Source organism: Aedes albopictus, chromosome 2 (genome assembly GCF_035046485.1).
Source record: "Aedes albopictus strain Foshan chromosome 2, AalbF5, whole genome shotgun sequence".
Classification (NCBI taxonomy): Eukaryota; Metazoa; Arthropoda; class Insecta; order Diptera; family Culicidae; genus Aedes; species Aedes albopictus.
In genome coordinates, this window is record NC_085137.1 from 238,140,130 (window position 1) to 238,159,234 (window position 19,105).

The 19,105-nt window shown below is 40.1% G+C and overlaps 1 long non-coding RNA gene across 1 annotated transcript in view; it reads right to left on the bottom strand.

Moving 5' to 3' along the window:
- The window catches only part of LOC134287976 (uncharacterized), a 525,221-nt gene that overhangs the window by 456,144 nt on the left and 49,972 nt on the right, over positions 1 to 19,105 (bottom strand). The gene's annotated exons all lie outside the window — the stretch shown is intronic.

Consider the following 19,105-nt stretch of genomic DNA (forward strand, 5'->3'; position numbering starts at 1 on the left):
CAAGTGCTTTTCGCATGCGTGATCGATTAGAGACCTTAAATATTGAAGAATAATTGCCATCAAGCTGGTCCGTTAGTTGGTTGGTACAGAAAAGCAATAAAAATATCAAAAAGTCTTAAATCGAGGCTTTTGGCGTAATATTTTACCTATTGTAAACTGACTTCATTGTAAACGTAGCTAGTTCTGTTCGCTTGTGCTATTTTGCAACTTTTATGCAGTTGAACATTTGGTCAAAGCTAGGGTCAAAGACCCTCCTATGAAAAGCATGTGGTGGAATTAATCATTGATACAGTTTTATCACGGGGCTGGACGTTTTTCTTTTGATGGGGCGTATTGCACCGTTTGTTTTGATAAGGTAAAATTTGGAACGTTTTCGAAAAACGTTTCAAAGCTTCCATAGTCGTCCCTCTAATGGCAAAGTTCAACGCAACGCTTCTCTGACATTATGAACAACGATTTGCAGTGGACAATAGATGGAATTAGGCGCCAATTTTAGATACATTGCCATTTCTGCTTAAGGGGGGCATATTATACCTGTTTACCCTAACGATCAACTTCATACGGGCTCGAAAAGCCGTAAACGCTAAAAACATACTTGAGTTCTTACACAGCTTCCGCGAGAAAATTTGTTCTAGCTTGGATGTCTGTTCTCTGTGATAACGATGAGCATCCCAATGGCGACGTTGCAAGCACCGAAGGTCTAGGAGTACGTGCGCAGAACGAGAGTTCCAGTCCCTAACCTAAAAGAGATTGAGGAGGAAGTTAGCCAGTTTGAAAAACAGAAAAGCCGCTGAAGCAGACCAACTGTCAAACCAGTTATTATGCCTCTCAAGAAAAATCAGAATATGGCGATTATCTGCCTCTGGCTTCTGATATTTGCGCGACATACACTAATCATAACAGCGTCACCAGATTTAAAAGTATATAATTCCATTATATGGGGTTTGACAGCAAGAACACTCATTCCACTGAGCCACTCTTGCCGTTCGTCACAAATACATTCAAAAACATCTGTCACTTCGCGAAACCCACGTGCTTTTGTTTTTGGCGGGAACACTTTTTCTTTTGTTTTGCCTTGCGACTGTCATGCGGCGGTATGCCTTGCGAGCGTACGACCGCCGCAGGACTCTAATAAAAGATAAGCGCGACAATACTACGGTGGAAAAGCACTTGTGAGAGCACTACATTGCATTGGGTCATTACCAATATTTTGGAGGAGGAAGTATTGCCGGAGGAATAGATGGAAGGTATCATGTGTCCCATCTACAAAAAGGGCGACAAGTTGGATTGCGAGAACTACCGCGCGATCACACTAGTGACCGCAGCCTACAAGATTCTTAAATTTTATGCCGCCGTCTATCACCGATTGCAAGAGCGTTCGTGGGGCAATATCAGGCTGGACGCTACAACGGACCAGATGTTCGCCATCCGCCAGGTGTTGCAGAAATGCCGCGAATACAATGTTCCCACACATCACTTGTTCATCGATTTTCCATTTCATTTTTACTGAATGTAGCAAACACCAAGTTCACAAGGTTTCCTAGATATAAATTCCCTTTATGGAAGTAAGGTTTGCAAAGATTGATCGTTGCTGTTTTTTAATGGTGTAGATTGATCTGAGCTATCCTTACCGTAGCCACTACCCAGACAAGGCAAGATTGAACTTACAATCACAGCACAAAAAATAACAGCAACAATAATGTTGGTCAATGGGTAGAATGATGGCAAATTGACAATGAGGAGTAAGCATAAGTAATACCCAAATTACCTACAAAGTATAATGTTATCTTTTTAACAAACAGTTTTCAATTCTGCCACTCAGTTTAATTGACAATTCCAGACCACAGTGCAGCGGCTGGAGTGTTGGGTTCACGATTGCTACAGAAGTCAACAGAAAGCCCGCCGCATCACCCCGCCTTTTTCCAGAACTGACAGCGGGAGAGACCAAGACCACGGTACACGACAGAGGGCGATAGAGAGTTTATTGCAAGGCGTCACATTAATTATTCCGAGTACCGACTGCTTCTGTTGAGCAACATCTCGCTCATATGCGCATATATCCCTGTTTCGTCAGTAGTTAAGTGTAGAATGTGTGTAGATAGATGAAGGATGCAGATGCAGAAATATCTCCTCGTGTTTGCGGGTGTTTTGCGATATGCCGTCTCGGTATTTACATATCAGACAAGCAATCTTTATTGAGCCATGATACATATGGTCGTCGTTGTCGTCGAAGAGTAGAGAGGATGCGTGTGCATAATCTTTTGCTTCTTGCAGCTTTGCCGAGGCCCGGGACCGGTCGTTTCGTTGGTGCCGTTGCGGGTCGTTGTGATGTGGCGTAGCATTATCTTGCAAATAATTCATCAGTCAGTGTGTCTATAGAGTGACATAAAGATTGAATGTTGCGATATGATCTGTGATAAAATGTGGCATACATTGTTCCAGAGGGCATGACGAGTGTCTTTCAGCGGAGCAGAGTAAAGAAGCATGAAATGGACTTAATGTAGTGAGCAGTATAAATTGAGATACATACGATGTCTGGAGCTTACTGGAAAACTCATCAAGATAAAATAGGTACTCTACCCTAAAGTAGACTGATTAAAATGTTTTCAATCATCTTCCACTAAGATACTTCGAGAGAACATGTGAAAACTGATCGTGTTTCCCGGAATAATCAAAGCAGAAAATCGATGAAGATAAATCGATTATTGCAAATACACTGAGATTTTTTTACTCAATTCTCAAACATTTCCGGGGAACATCTTTTGGAGGAATTGTTAAATTAACTTCTGTAGGAATTTCAAATTCTGCAGAAACCCCTGAAGGAATCTATTCTATTCTATTCTATTCTAGTGCTTGCACAGCCAGTATTGAAAAGCATCCTGGAAATACCAAAATTTCTTCTGATATTTTCTTGTCAGCATTAATATTTGCGGCATATCAGAGATGTGACACAAATATTAAAATGGCCAGGCCCACTGTGCAGACTAATGAGTTGGAAGATAATTCAAAAATTTAAGGCAATCAAATTATCCACTTATGAATAACGTGATTGACAAATCTTTTTGAATCGAATGAAGGAAGAAACGGGGACAGCCGTACCAACCGTTTCGTTTCAGGGGAATGGTGTTTGAGCATAAAATCGTTGGGAGTGGTGCTGCTAAGAAGGTTACTGCACACTCCGTTTTAGTTGGGTTACTTCTCCTGGGATGGGGCACAGGCATTTCTCCATGTGCCCTGGCTTCAAAGCCTAAGTTTAAGCGCCATTACTCGCTCTCTGAAACGAGAAAAAGTATAATGACCCCTTCCCCGAGTGTACAAAAAAATAAGCCCATATATTAAGCAAAAAATACGTTAGAAGAACATGCAAAACATAGGTACCGTCGTGCGGGGTTACTTTTGAAATGCGGGGCTACTTTGGACACTTTCGAATATGGATTTTTTGAATTCGAAATATGGTTCAAATCTGTTTGATGTCTTTGGGACTATTACGAAGCAATAGTATTCCCTCCATTTGGTTGAAATTATTTTTCAAACAGACCTTGGCAGGACGCGAAAATGCATCGAATAAATCAATAAAATATACATAACGTATCAGAACATTTGGTCTGTAAGCATTGTTTCTACAGTTCATAAATTTCAAAGGGTTGATCAATTCATTCAAAATATATCAACGTAGCATATATAATCGAATATTTGTATCGTTATACATTATAAATGACCATTTCACCCAAATAAAGGATTGATGGTCTTTTTTTCAGGCTATTTATATAGCAATATCACGCTGCTCATAATACCAAAGGTAGCACGGAACCATCTTCAAACGCATAAATTTATTGAAATCATGTCTGATATAGTATACTACAGTATTGGTACAAAGTAGTTTTCTAAATAAACCTGGAATTTGAAATGCAATTTTGTTTTAGATAAAAATGTCCAAAGTAGCCCCCATCCGGTTCTATATGAGATGTGTCCGATTGGTGTATGAACAACTTTTTTGTTTATTGATGGATTTATTTCAAATTTTGCATACCTCCTACATACATACTCACAATTATTATGTGTAAAAATTGTGGAAATCCATTCACTACTCTGGGAGTTATAATGTCATAAAGTTGAAAAATCATGAAAAAGTGTAAAAAGAAGCCCCGCACGACGGTATACTTATCAACAAATACAAATTGTTATCTTTAGTAAAGGTCTTGTATAAACAAAAATAATGAAACAAAATCTAAATACGGAAAGGGAACAACATAGAACAAACTCACCGGATAATCAATTCAGTTCAATATCTGTGTTCGGCACAAATTGCAGCACCGCAATAGTCTTCATCCAATTCGTTGACGGTTGACTCTCGATACCGCGGAAGTATTGAACCGATAACCATCGTAGTAACACATGGCTCACAATTCAAATCCGATCTCGTTTTACATCCATCGCATAACATCGTAGTCAGTTGCTATAGTAACACTTATCATGCTGGCTTCAACGAAGATTGTCACTTTCCAGTATAGTATCAACACACTGTAGATTCAGTAATGTGAAGCCAATAAAAATCTTGTTCACTGTTTTTCTTTGTATCTTTCCCAATTAAAACCAAAAGCACAGGTCGCGCAAAATACAATAACTACGTTTTCTTGTAGCAAACTCCTTCATATCATTGGCGAATCACGAAAGATGAAACGTTACCAAATATCAGTCAACAACAATCGAACACACTTCCATTCCCTTCATATCCTAAATGTCGTTATTTCGACAAATTTTCACCCGAATCACTGAGGAACAATTGTTTTTCAATCGTGTTTTCAATTCACTTTCTGGATGGCGTAGCTTATGCAGTTTTCACTGTTCGAATTCCATTCATTTCTATTTCATCATGTTTTGACCCACACAAGTTTCGATCTGGCTGGAAATACTTTTTCAGGATTCACTAAAACCTACAAATAACGTTCCACGGCGTAGCTGAACCACTTCTAGAGAAATTACTAAACATTTTTGAGAATATACACTTCACCGAGTGGCGTAGTTCCGCAAGCCATTTGACTTTTTCATCGGCCGAATTGAAATTCACAAGACAACGAAGAAACAACGCGACACAAAAATTGTGCAGCTGCCGTCCGCACACACAGCTTGCTGCGATCTCCAGAAACCCCTGAAGGAATCTGAAGGAAAACATCCTTTATAAAACTATAAAATCTCCAGAGAATTTAGATGATTCGACTCCTGAGATTAAGACGGTCACCATCTACTTTCAATTAGGCCGCTTCAATTTCAATTTCCAAGAAATGAATGCATCTCAGCTTCATACATCTCATGCAATTGATCAAAGTAATTAACCGTCCTTTCCACGATTCTCTTCGCCTTCAAATACTAACGGGCATAGCAAAACTCGATACAACTAATAATGCCTCATATTGGCTGTCTTCGCCGCACACGGAATCGCCGCCAGGGTTGGGGACGCGTGCTTAGTAGCTCCAGTGACATGCCTATTAGATTTCACAGGCACGTTTTCGGGTGGCATCTCATCAAGCCGAGGAGACGTCAGAAACATTCCCAGCCATCTCACTTGGCACAACTGGCTTCACGTACCTACGAACGAACATGCCGTGTGTCTACCGGTATCCGAGCCTTAGGTACATACATATCACAACAGCACACGCAAGAAATATTTTCTCCTCTTGACGAAATCTAATATGGTGTCGTTGTCGTCGGTTAAACCCCGAAGCAGTCGGGAGGGTGTTGCTCCTTGAGCCACAGGAAACGTTCGCTCCGATTATCAAAGCAAGAATGTGGGTGTCTGGAGCAGCTGTGCTGGAGCGACTGATAGCGGAGAAGAAGTGTAGGTACACATTTCTCAAAGTGGTGAACATTTTCTATCTCTTACTTGGGATATTGTATCTTATTTCTTTCTTTTCCGAAGTATTTCTGGAAACATTATTTGTTTAGAATTCGGTATCTATCAAGAAGGTGGAAAATGATAGTGATGAAGGAATGCAATCCAACATACACAAGAGGTGCATGGTCAAGGATGGGAACACTCACTTGCAGAGAGTTACACTCACTTGATGTTTTCTCAGCTCCGAAGCGTGCAATCAAGAAATGATGTATGGACAACTTTTGCCTTGTGGTTTTGTCTAAAAGTTTGCCGAATAGAGTTGGTGTCGCACACGCGTATCAAAGTCGTGACAGAGCTGTGAAAGCGACTCTCCACGAGGTGAGTGTAATTTACATTCACCTCGTGGAGAGTTGCCTTCGCAGCTCCTTCACGACTTCGGTATGCGTGTGCGACCCCTATTCCATTCGGCAAACTTTTCGACAAAACCACAAGGCAAAAGTCGTCCATACACTATTTCTTGATTGCACGCTTCTGAGCTGAGAAAACATCAAGTGAGTGTAACTCTCTGCAAGTGAGTGTTCCCATCCCTGTGCATGGTGCTCCACAACACACTCATGACAACTCGTAATCAACAAATCCACAGTCTAAAATTCGGGTTGCAACCATCCTCGGTCACGCTCGATGCTCGACAGAACACGTAATACCTGGCCCACCTGTCCTGTTACTGCGCTTCTCGCTGTCTTGTACCAACCGAGTCTGAAGCGAACACCAATTTGGGTGCAAGGTTGTACACCAAAGTGTACTGAAAGGCTATATTTTCACTCAAAAACGAATTTTCGATAGAAGGCTCGGAGGGTCAAGTCACGACGAATTGAGATGATGTCTGTATGTGTGTATGTATGTTTGTCTGTGCGCAAAATAAGTTCACTCACTTTTAAGGCACTTTCCATTGGCCGATTTTTCCGATTATAGCTCGAATCAAACCGGATTTTTACCGCATTGTTTGCTATTAAAAATGGTCCAGATGAGTTAAGGCGTTCCAAAGTTATGGCCATTTCAGTTATCCGGATCAGCACCGGTAGAACTGGCCGTATATAAAACTGAACCAAGCCCATGTGGCGATTTTTGTAGGCTTTAGTATGGTTGACGAATTTTGTGCGGAAATTATCACTGGAGAACATAAATTCAAGATGACAGCCTAATACATATTCAAGATGGTTGCTCCAAATTTAAGATGGCGGCTGTTTAATAAAATTTTAGGCTCTAAAACCATGTGGTACATTTGGTAGGGAGAAGATGTCCGGAGTACAAAAATGGTGGCAAGAGTATCCAAAATGGCGGCTACAAATGCAAGATGGCAGGTGTTTAATATTGTGTTTCAGGCTCTGAAACCATGCAATATGGGTACATTTGGACTGGAGAAGATGGTATATGGGTATATTTGGTATGGGGAAGATATCTGGAGTAAAAAAATTACGACTAAAATATCCAAGATGGCAGTCTAAAATTCAAGATTGCGGCTCAAAATTCAAAATGGTGGTTGTTTAATGGAGTTGTAGGCTCTAAAGCCATCTAATATGAGTATATTTGGTATGGGGAAGATGCCCAGAGTTTTCGATCAGAATATCCAAGATGGCGTCTCATAATTACAGTGCGATATTCATCAACATGTTACTTGAGTTTAGTCGAAATAGGTTTTTTAAGGCACGAGAAAGGTACCATCACCGCTAGGTGGATTAATTAGGGGTTTTTCACAGTATACTCGTTCATATGTCCAGTTTGTAAAAGCGGACAGAGAACATCGGAATGGTCCCTGTTACCGGAGTCAGTTCAGTGGGTCACTATAGGTCAGATTCCTATAAAAGGGGCGTTTTGATACACAGAATATTTCCTATTATGATTCTCAATTAAATTCACTTTATTTCCATTAAACCTTACTCCTCCACCATCGTACATTCTTTATCAATAGGTTTGGACCGTTTAGGAACCATCGGATGTGGCCACCGGATATACTCTCCGGAAGAACTTGCTCCATACTGTTTATTGTAACATATTGGAATTTACTTGAGCAGTTTGGTGTCTTAGAAGAATTTGTTATATATACTTCACTCTTCATTTTGAAATGTCAACCTTTGTGACTATACCACCTAAAAGTGCGACAGAAGTTCACTTTTTCCTTAATGAAGATAGAGTTTTGATATCTTCAGCATAGTTACGGTAAAATATTTTTTTGTGAAGTTTTCCGAACACACCATTACCTTATTTGCTCGATTTTAAGAGTTATGTGTCATTCTTGTAGACGACCCCTTAAAATATGTTTTTTGTTATAACTTTTTCTAAGAATTTTTGGGAAATTTTGTGTGTTTTATGAATTTATTCCGTGTGATAGAATACACTTCCTTCTATATTTTTTCTTGTCGGAATAACACCCCAAGTGGGACCGAGCCTGCATCTCAACCTGGGGGAAATCAAGACTTCCTTGTGGAATCCTTGAAGAAATCTCTGGAGGAATATTGGAGAACTTCCTGGAGCGATGCTAGGACTCCTCCAGGAATTATTTCTGTAATTCCCCATGCAATTACTGCTGAAATTCCGACAAAAATGATTTTTCCTAATATTTCTCCAAAATTTCCGTCTTTGATTGCTTCAGAGATTTCCACAAGAATTCTTCCAGAGTTTTTATTATTATTTATTCAGTAATTCTAGCTCCAGGAATATTGCTGGCATTCAATCAGGAATTTCTGGTGGAATGCACCAGGTTGACTTACTGGGATTCCTCAGAAAATTTCTTTTGGGAATCCTTCAGAAATACTTGGAGGGCTCCTAAGAGTAATTACTGAGGAAATCCCAAATCCTGACAAGAATTCCTGAAGGAATCCAGGCAGGAATTTCTGCTGATATTCCAAGAGTAAATCCCTGCAATAGAAATCGTGACGAATCGGGAGGAGTTTCTTTAGAAAAACTTTAAAAATATTTGGAGAAACCTCTGGAGCAATCTCTTCAAGAATTTATCGTTAGGCATTTGTAAATGATTTCCAAGAGGATTTTTCCAATGATTTCTCCATGGGTTTTTTTTCCATGAGTTCTTTATGGCATTTATCCACAGATTTCTCCAAAATTCCCTTCAAGAATGCCCACTGGAATAACTGCAAAGGCGTCTTATGTAATTTCTACAAGCATTTTTCAAAGGATTTCTGCACAAATTTCGCTTGGAAATTCCCCAAGAATGCCTTCTAGATTTCTTCTAAAGTATTATTCCAGGAATTCCTATTAGAGTTTGTCCAAAAATTTCTCTGGAATAACCTCTCTAGAAATTCTTGCTAGGATTCATTCAGCAGTCCTTGCTGTAATTTCTTTATATGTTCCACTAGAAATTCACATTGAGCTTATTTTAAGGTTTCCTTCTGAATTGCTCTAAAGATCCTCAACCGTTATGAGTCGGACAGGGTACCCGGGTACCCAGCTCCCATTTGAAAAGCACTGTGTAGAAAAAGGCAAAAATTTTGTCGGGCACATAACGGTTAATGTATCTTATTGAAATTACTTTTAAAATGCTGCTAGAAATTCTCCAGGCATTCGCGGGGGGAATCCCCCAAGAAGTCTTGCTGGGATTCTTTAAGCAATCCCTGCTGGAAAACGTGGAGGACTCCTAGAACAATAACTGCAGAAACAGCATCTGGAAATGTTTGAGAAATCCTGGTGGAGTTCATAAATGAATCCCAGAAAAAAAACTGGAGGTATTCCGAGACAAATCCTTCGATATGCAGTGCAATTGAAGAAATGTATGTAGGAATCCCAGCAGAAATTTCTAGAGGATTTTCAAAGATTTCACTATCAATTTCTCATGTAATTCCTCTAGGGATGCCTGTTGGAGTTCCTCAGAAAATTTATCCTAGGATTCTTCCAGGATTTTCTCCTACGCTTTCTGATTCTCTTGAAGTTCTTCCAGGGTTCTAGGTTAGGGAATTCGGCTTATCAGTCCTCGATTCTCTGAAACGAAAACGCTTAAGATTCGCAACTCAGGATGGATACAACCGTTACCGAAACGTAAGGACAAATCTTACCTGTTTTGTTCTAGAGAAGCAAGCACTGATAAGCCGAATTCCAGAATTTCCCGAACATAGATTCAACAGTCGAGTTCTTCCAGGATTTCCTGCTGTGATTCCTCCAGCGATTTTTTTCGCGGACAATTTAATAAGTACTGCTGAGATTTCTTCAGGAAACCCTACTAGAATTTCTTCGCGATTACTTGCTGATAATTCTCAAAGATTTTCAGCACGAACATCTTACTGGAGGATGCCCTGCAGGTATTGTACGGGAAACCTAGAAAAGGAAGATTCCTGCAAGAAATGTCCATTCCCAACAGCATAATTCCTGCAATATTGCTCAGGAAGTTCGTGTATGCCTTCAAGTTTTTCTTCAAACAATTCCGAAAAAAATCTTCCAGGAATATCATTAGAGGTTTCTCCAGGAATTTCTACCAAGATTTCTTCAATAGATGCAATTCCGGGAGATTTTTATTTTCATGGAAATTCGGAGATCATTTTGGATTTTCCTCTAGGGTTTTCCTTTAGGAATTCAGATATTTTTCAGAAACATCTTTTCAGCGGTTCTCTGTATTACTCCATGTAATCAGCGGTTGTCTTAGGCACTTATTAAAAAAAAAGTCAAGATTATCTCATTACTTCCTGAAGAAACAACTTCAGAATGTTTTCCTCGAGTCTTTTCAAAGAATTTTGCTCGAAATTATTCTATAAATACCTGCAGATAGTTCTCCAGTTCTAACGGGTATTCTTTTAAAGATTCCTTCGATTCTCTAAAGAATTCCTCCAGGATTTTTTTTTTGTTTCTGATGGATTTCCTTCAGAAATTTCTCCAGTACTTCAGGGATTTTTGAGTACTAATCCCTTCAGATATTTGTAGAATACGTTCTTCCAAGAATTGCTTCAGAGGTATTTATAGGAAGATTGCCAAGGACTCTTTCAGAAAATCCGTCCAGGGATCCCTCAGAAATTTATGGGGGATTTCTTCAAGAATTTTACTGGTACCTTTGTCTATCATTTCTGCAGACATTTTTCAAGAGATTCCTTCAGAAATGGCTCTACGGATTTCTTCAGGAATCCCTCCAGAAATTTCTTAAGCCTTGTTTTTGTGGAATCTTTTTCTTCAGGTATTATCCCAGGCTAGGCATTCATCCAGGAATTCCTCCAGAGAAAACCTCATAAATTGATTCAAGAATTTTTGTCTGGGAATCCTCACAGTAAATTTTCAAGTATATCTTCTGGAAATTATCAAAAGTAACACCAGAAGTTATTAAAGAGATTCCTCCATACAATCTTCCTGGGGTTTCCTTAAAAACCCTTAAGGAACTCTTTCAGTATTTTTGTGCAGTTTCTGGTAAAACTTCTAAAAAAATCCCTGAAATATCCCTGAAAATTCTGAAACATTTCCTGCAGAAATCTCTAAAGGAGTCCCAGGAGATATTACTGATGGAACTGCTGCTGCAGGAGCGGTAGGAATTTCTGCAGGAAATCTCCACAATTCTAATTAAGTCTCTGGATATATGTTTGTTTGAAGGACTTTCTGAAGGAAGTTTTGAAGAAATTTCAGTATATTTTAGAAGTATTCTTGAAGAATTTCTAGCTAGAGAGACACTTGAAGTTATTTCTGAAAAAAATCAGGAATTTTTTTGGAATTTTTTTTGAGAAAGTGCTCGAGAAACTCTTGGTGGAATGCCTAGAAAAGTTTTTGAGGATATTTTTTTTGCTTTGATCAGTGCAACCAAGCCGTTCTCGTCTTCGATTTTCCATAGATCTGTGCGGTGTTGGATTGTGTTGGGCCATGGTATCATGGCATTTCTGGAGGGTTTGCCGTACGGTGAAGATCTGGTCCGTTGTCGACCGGCCGTCGATAAAACCGACTAGATAACTTCCCAGGAACTCAGCCGGTCTTGATAGCAGATGACGGAAGACGATCTGCTAAAGCACTTTGTGAACGGCATTCAAAATGGTCGCCTTTCTTGTGAATGAAGCACTCCGTACACTTCTCTGGTAGCTGTGTGGTTTCCCAGATCCTGACTATCATCTGGTGCATGTAGATGCCTAACTTTTTTGAGCCTATCTTCATTAGTTCAGCTGGTGGTCTTCCTTACCAGCTGCTTTTTTTTTTGTTTCGAGCTGGTGAATGACATTCTTGATTTCTCTTAGCGTGGAAGTTGTATATCTGTTACGTCCTCTGCTTTATTGACGTAGTCCCTGTTTAGTGGACTTTTACCCCCGGAACAGGTGGTCCGTAGTGTTATTCTTAGCCAATTGAGACAACCGCTACCGACACTACACAGCTATCTAGGCTGATCGGGAAAAGAAGTTAATATTGATGATCAACTTCATACGGACCCGAACAGCCGACATCACTCTGCATTCCTCGCCAAACCATTCCGTCGACTCCGTTACACGTATGGAATGCTGCTCTCTACTGCGTCGTTGATGGCTGCTTTAACTGTACGTCAACAGTCCTTCGGCAAGATCTCCAGGAGCTCACCCTCGTCTGGCAATGATATCTCAAAATTCTGCGAGTAAGCTGAGGCGAAATCCGGTTGCTTCAGTCGCTCTAGGTTGCACCGTGGCGGTACCGTATATAGTTGATGACGGCAAGTTCTGGAAGCAGTTTGACCATCACCAAGCAATGGTTGAAGTCGGTGACCACAAGGGTAGGTCCTGACGTCAAAACTGGCGGAAAAATGACATCCAGCAATCGACAAATCCCGTTCCCTGTCAGCCTACGACCAAAGTTCCCACCGCGAATGGTTACCAAATCTTCCCTAAGCTTGCTCGCAGCCCGGCTAGTGTCACGCGGAGATAGGGATAGGAGGCTAATGGATCTCGATGGGATCTGAAAGCCGAAAGTGCTTTCTTATTCAATTAAAAAAAAAAAACAAATTCTTGAACGTAGCAGTTATTCTCAAATAGCTCGGTTTACCACTATTCAATATTTCGAACAAGACCACAAGAAAAACACGACTACCTATAAGCCCATGCGTATGACGTAGTATCAGTACCGTAATACATACACTATCCACAGTGTCCCCACCACACGAGCAAACAACTCCATAAAAGATCCATCACTTCCGATAACGTTCATCAGCGGAAACCACACCTCCGACAGTGCAGTGTAGCAACAACAATAACAGCTTGAGTTGAAGCAACAAACGGCATTGTCGTCAGGGGCCGTTTAGTACGGGAGCGTAATTGCCCTGTCAGCTTGAGGGAAATCTCTTCTCTTGAAATTGGTGGTACGTATAGATTGGATGGTCCCTCAGTTTGCGTCTCTATATGTGTCGTTTTGTTGACGTCGCTACAGGATCCGAAACCACTAGCTCCTGTGTTGTTGCTGATAGAGGTGCCGCCGCCGTGTTTATGCGCGATGCGGTTTTCATCTTCATCACCGAGAGCTCCCATAGGTACTCACCACCATACAAGAACCGCATGATCCTATTCTATGAAGATATTGATAGGGAAAGGATAATGCACAATGAATCCACTGTTTCTCGCTTGAGTTTGCGGTTAGAGGAGTTGGCGGGAAATGCATTTAGTGTATCGCAAGGAGATAGAGGATTAATGATTCTTCAGCTAGAAATCCTGAACAGCATTTTTTATTATAGTGTCCCAACTCATCAATGTAGAACTTCAATCACTAGCTCATCTTGATCTAAGGGCAGGTAACATTTTTGCCCGCTGTCCCTCTAATCACCCCTGGAGTTGCGTGCAAAGTTAGTCTCGCTACGAGATAAACAAAGGTAGAGCAGAAGAGTCAAGGAGCATTTCCTACTGCACTCTTGGATTGAGGAGATGGGACGAAAATGTGTCTTATTAGAAATTAAACTGCGGTTTTGATTGAAGCTTTGAAAATGTTACCTGCTGATGAATTGGAACTTGAATGCTAGTTTCTCCAGTGGCACTGGGGGGATATGGATAAATTGTGTGATTCGGTGTTGATAAATGAATTGCTTAATCGAGTGACAATGTATCGCGTTTCCATCAATGTGCAAGAGAGTGGGAGCTCACTGAAGAGGAAAAATATCAAACAGGGTTAATAAGGGGTGATCTACCATATGCAAACCTTTCAAACATTCAAAGTATTAAAAGCTACTTAACAATATTTTCATGATTATTTAGTGACACATGTCAAAAACTTTGTTTCCACTTTTTAGCAACTACAAAACTTAGTTTCGGATATAGAGTAAAACACCATGGTGGGGTAAAATATTTCACTTAAAATGGGTAACAAAAGCATCAACAACAACCAAGCGTCTCCTTTTTTCTCGATCTTTTTGCAAACACATGGTAGATACCTGGTTGGCTACAAAGTAACTTTACTCCAACGCAGAGCGTATTATAAAGCATTGTCTTCGTGGGTCTTGGGCGATGTTTCTCCAGTTCCAGGGGTCGCCGATCTTCTTCAACCGCGTGCAGCCAGTGCGTTCGCGGCTTCCCGCCGACTTTTACCTGGATCCCTGCTTATAATATTTTCGATTTTCTTTCTTCCGGTATTCGCACTACGTGTCCAGCCCACTGAAGTATGCCGTATTTTATAAGTTTTAATATTCGCATCAGTGCACTTGGTACAACTCGTGATTCATGCGTCTGCACCACACTCCATTATCTTGTCTCCCATCGAGAATTGTCCGCAGCTCTTTGCACTCAAAAAGCTTTTAGGTCTACCTAAGCTGGTTACACAATCCGTAAAAGGCTCTTTTCGCAGCTGCAGTACGCCTTTTTATTTCACGAGATACGTCATTGTCACATCATGTCACAACTTCAAACACATCCTCCATCAATCATCCCCTCGGCAATAACAACACAAAGCCTGCCTCTGTCTCTACCCGCTATCATGTACTTTGTCTTGGTCGAGTTAATCATCAAGCCTATCCTCGCTGTCTCTCTCTCTTCACAGAAGCATAAGATTTCTCCACTGCCCCACGATCGATGAGATAAATAAAGTCATTTAATGTCTGGACGCAGCTATCGCGGAAATATGTTATTGAAATAAAAATGTTTTGCACTCAAAATTTAGGATATTTATTGAATTTTCAAAGAAAAATGGCGTTAAAATTATAATGATTTAATTTTAATAAAATCTCGAACCTTATTTGAATACCTTGGACAGTCTTGGACAGTCCGTTGATCAACTTGAGTGGCCATTTTCTTCCACCATATCTTCATCTCCATTGCATCTCCAACCACCTCTCGATGTGAGTGTCCAAAACTAATTTTCGGTTCGTGGCGTCCTTTGCCAAAATTAAGATAAACCCATCCCTTGCAGCCTTTTCTGTGCATGGGCTTGGGTAGGCTGTAGGTGATAGGTATCAATTTTCAATAGTAAACAGATAGGTAGTCAATTTGTAATTGGGTTTTTAAATTTAAAAAAAATGTACTGATTCCTTATTTTTCTACGAAAGAGCACCTTTTTCTGAACCGCTATGATTTGTTTCAGATTTTTAGAGCTTTATTTTGATACCGTCGATGGGGGTGACAATGGGTCGGGGGGGGGGGGGTGAGATTGGGTCAAAACGGAGAAACATAAAATTTGAAATAGCTCATCAACTATCGCTAATTTATATTGAAAACTTTGTATAATTTCAAAGAGGAGATGTTTTTACACGTCATGATGCATAATAAGATGTTTTGCAACAATCGTTTTTGCTAAATTTGTGACTAAACTTATATGATGAAACTACTAGTAAATCACTCTGAAAAAATTTCTCCTTCGTAATGTTTAACACAAGTACCTAACCATAAATTTTCTTATAAGTGGCTAGCTGTACGTATTACCTGGTTGATGTAATGAAAAAAGCGGGCTGTCATTGCTCTTTTTATTTAAAAACTCAATATTTTCGACCCTATGCCTAAATATTAAGAATGGGGGTGAGATTGGGTCAAGCAAGTTATCGAGTGCATATAACCTTAACCAAAAATTCAACTTGTTAACCAGTCCCCATTTGACGTTAGAGTGGTGCCATGTTCACCGTATCTTCATAAAAGCACACTTTCATTCAAAAATATGTCGAGAAGTGTCAAACGAGTGTGTTAATACGTTTAGTGCCTATGATCATTTATAACAATACACCAATGCGTTTGGACAGCTCCTCTAATCATCAGCTAATCTTTAGTGTACTGCAATATCGTAAGCTCACAAAATAGACTTAACATAATATTTGAACGACCCTCTATCTTGAGATGGAGTGATTTAGAGGCCAATGATCAGGTACATAAGAGTTTATAACGGAGGGTTCGGTTGAACATTCCTTATGCAGTATACTAAAACTATCATGTTTTTTTTTACAATCAATCTTTCAATGCGCCCCTCTCTCATTGTAGATTAATCATCTCTTAAAACTACCTAAATTTTATTTCGTCATGATAACATTATGATTTTTTTTTATTTCGTTTATTTGTAAGGCTCAAGCGCTTTGAAGCATAACGGAGCCGAAATCAGTAAATTTATAAAAATACAATCAATAACTTAATACAAATAAAAGAAAAAAAACTTAATCACTGCTTACGAGCGTTCTTCTTGGGTGGAGACTGTAGATTGCTTTCCACTGGAAGTACTTGCTGCTGTTGAGATGATTCCTGATGATATTTCTCCTGCCTACTTCTTCGCTCCTTTTCATACTTCTCCCACCGCTCCTTTTGCTCCTACTCTTTCGCCCGTAGATCCCCTTGATATCTCCGCTGCATTGACTTCTCCTGTTTTCGAAATTCTTCTTGTCTTTTACGCTTTTCCGCCTCGTGTTTCGCCCAATTTTCCGCCAATGTCTTTTCATACTCGCTTCGATGCTCAACCGACTCCGTCACTTTCAATGCTCCGGACCCGAATGACTTCCATTCAGTTAAAGGGTCCTTAAAATAAATTAATAATAATAATAACTTTCAATGCTCCTTGATATCCGCTTTGTTCCTCCGCTTCCGCTTCGCCATCCTCCATTTGTTCCTCTTCAATGTCTTCCTTTTCTTCATTTACGACTTCCTGTTGACATTGCGCTGCACCACCGTAAATGACGGCATTAGCATAGCTACTGGAAACAGCTTCCACTCCTTTTGCCTTTTGGTTCCGTGTTTGTCGTTGCGGACAGCTGTTTCTACGGTGCCCCTCCTGTTGGCACAAAAAGCACTTATTCTACAGATCCTCGTAAAATACCTTTCCTTTCCATTCCATTTCCATTTCCATTCCAGCAAATCAGCCGCCGCAGCTTGAAAGTGGGTCTAGCAATCGCTAGAACCGGAAAGATTGATGAATCATATATAAGTAAAATATTGGCATGGATTCGTACACTGATCCGTTGATTGTGAGGCGTATCCCTTACCTCTCGGCTATTTCACCGAGTTGGGAGGTAGATGATAAATATGATACTGCTTCTGAGTGTTTGCTGGAATGGGTTTGTTGACACTTTCCGGTGCCAACAAGGGTGTACATGGTGAGTGTGATAAATGTTGTAATACGATGTAACCGAATGCAATTACGTTCAAAAATGGATACATCACCAGAAAATACGCGCCTGGATATTACAAAATTATTTGCAGTGCCGAACGTATCGCACGTTACTTCCGGCACGTGACATGATAACGTCAACCGTTTTTCCGCTGGAATAGCTGAATTTGACAGGTCCTGAATTTGTTCGCATCGCCTCCTCCATTGCCGCTGCCGTTTTAAACATGATAGACAGGCTTCTATCCTCCTCCATCTTGTAAACGGTTTCCATATCCATGACATCGGATTTCAGCTGCTTCAAGCAATCGGTGATTTCGATCCATGTTGGCCGCGGTGCCAACGCAGGAAAACGAAATTTGACCGTGTTCTCGATCATTACTCTGATAGGTTCAGCTCAGGAACAATACAAAGCGAATTTAAACAAAGCACACTGCACATTATGTTTTAAGAAGGTTTACTAGATATGATCAATAAAATTAACTTATATTCTTAGATAGGTGATTTCGAATACTTTGACCCATTCTCACCCCCTCTAAGGGGTGAGATTGGTTCAATTTTCAATCATTTGTAGTTTAGTAAGCAATTCATATAACGTGATACTTTCTTGCTAAACTATCATTACCACATAGGAGAGTATACATACTAAATAGAAAGTTATTCCGACTTCAATTGCATTTGTTATTTAACAAACAATCTTTGAGTATCCTTTTTTGACCCATTCTCACCCCCAACGACGGTATCTAAAATCAATTTCAAAGATACTTTTTGAAATCACCTTTTGACAGTTGGGCAACTGCTTGACAGCTCCGCGCAGTATAAAATGCGACGAGGGGTGATTCGACAAATTGCTCCCATTCTAACTTTAAATTTAATTTTAAATAGGTTCCCGGGCACCAAAATTCATGAAAATTTGGATTTCGGCTCAGTTTGGCATGCAGATTCAGAATATAGGATTATCTCAACACCGCTTAAGAAGCCAATTGTTTATTGGAGCCAGAAAGTGAATTTGGTGTACATATTTTCTAGAGGTGAATTATCAAATTATTCTTAAGTTGAAGTTATACAGTACGGATCCAATTTTGTCAGCCCCATTTTGCGATGAACTTTTTGCTCTCATTATCTAACGGTCGAACTTTGACCTCTTCGTTTAAGATCATCATCAAACTACTACTGAAAGGCAGACTATAGAGGAATAAAAAGTGTGAATATCTGTTTAGATTTTTGAGGGTAGCAAAAAATGTATTCCGGGAAGGGGCTGACAAAATCGGGTCACTTATGTACTTATAAACAACTTACAAGCTACGGAATAATCATGTGTGTAGACTTAAATGTAGTTCGGAGACAGAATTGTGAGTTGATCGATTAATTTGTTATAAACATAGCCCTATAAAAAACATTTATCATCTAGCTTTAAGCTGATCATACAAAAAAAAACTAAGTTTTGATCATTTCTGGAAGAATTCCCAAGATATCTACCGCAACAACCGTCCTCAATTACGCTACTTCTGTTCCTAGGTGTTCCTTCACTGCTACCGCTCAACATATCTTTAAAGTGCTCCTTCCACCTGGCTGTCAACATTGCATTGCTTTGTCTGTTTGCAAATTTTCTTCCTGAGCATTATACATGGCCGGCACTGGCGCAGTCTTGTGCCGCGCACCATTGACAGTTGTATAACACTTCCGCATATCGTTCCTGTCCATATTTTCATGCGCTTCAGTAATGACACTCTCTTCGTGCTGCCGTTTTTTAACTGCGGTGGATTCGTTTCCCTGATGCTGCCA